This window comes from Echinops telfairi, unplaced genomic scaffold, assembly GCF_000313985.2.
Source record: "Echinops telfairi isolate 266 unplaced genomic scaffold, ASM31398v2 ScPeMD7_7468;HRSCAF=8506_0, whole genome shotgun sequence".
Classification (NCBI taxonomy): Eukaryota; Metazoa; Chordata; class Mammalia; order Afrosoricida; family Tenrecidae; genus Echinops; species Echinops telfairi.
The window spans coordinates 72,456,331-72,457,142 of NW_022111369.1; positions in this window are offsets into that span (position 1 = coordinate 72,456,331).

Here is an 812-nt window from a genome sequence, read left to right on the forward strand (position 1 = left end):
ACACACATACATACAAACATACATACATAAATGGTTAAAGTGAAAGATCTAGTATGAATTAATTACACAATTAATACAAAACCAAATAAAGTCCATTTAAAATCAGAAGAAACATTATATGAAATGCTTCTAAATATAATAATTAAACTTACTTTCACAAAGTTCCAGATACAATAAATAAGAATCTGGTGGCATAATTGGCCATGAATTTTGTTTCTAAGCCAAGATCAGTCGTTTGAAGTCTGGGATCAAGGTAAGAATGTCTACTTCTGCAGGGATTTCAAGTCTCATACCCCTGAAGTGGCGGTTCTCCTCTGTTCCTTAAGGTTGATGTAGGCTGCACTACCCTGATGACGCTGAGTGATCTCTATACTCGATACCATGTATTAAGACTATCAAAATTCTAAACAGCTGAATTAAGCTTTATATGAAACTAGAGTAATCTACCAGTGAAACCTACTTTCTTTTATGTAGATTAAAAGGAAGCTATCTTGTCATGAAGCTAGCAATTTAACTAACTAAAAAGATGACATACTTTTGCATTGGTTTTCTAATATCAGAAACAAATCATAAGAGGAAACACAAATATATACAGCTTTAGGCCCAAAGAGAATCAGACATGTTTCTTGATGTGAAGCCAAATAAATCTATCTTGGAAGTAGTAAGAAAGAATGCTCCTTAGAGGCAATGATCGTGAGACTTCATTTCGAATACTTTGGACATAATATCAGTAGAGATCAGTCCCAGGAGAAGGACATCAACTTGGTATGATACAAGGGCAGTGAAACAGGGAAATGCTGGCCTTATATATT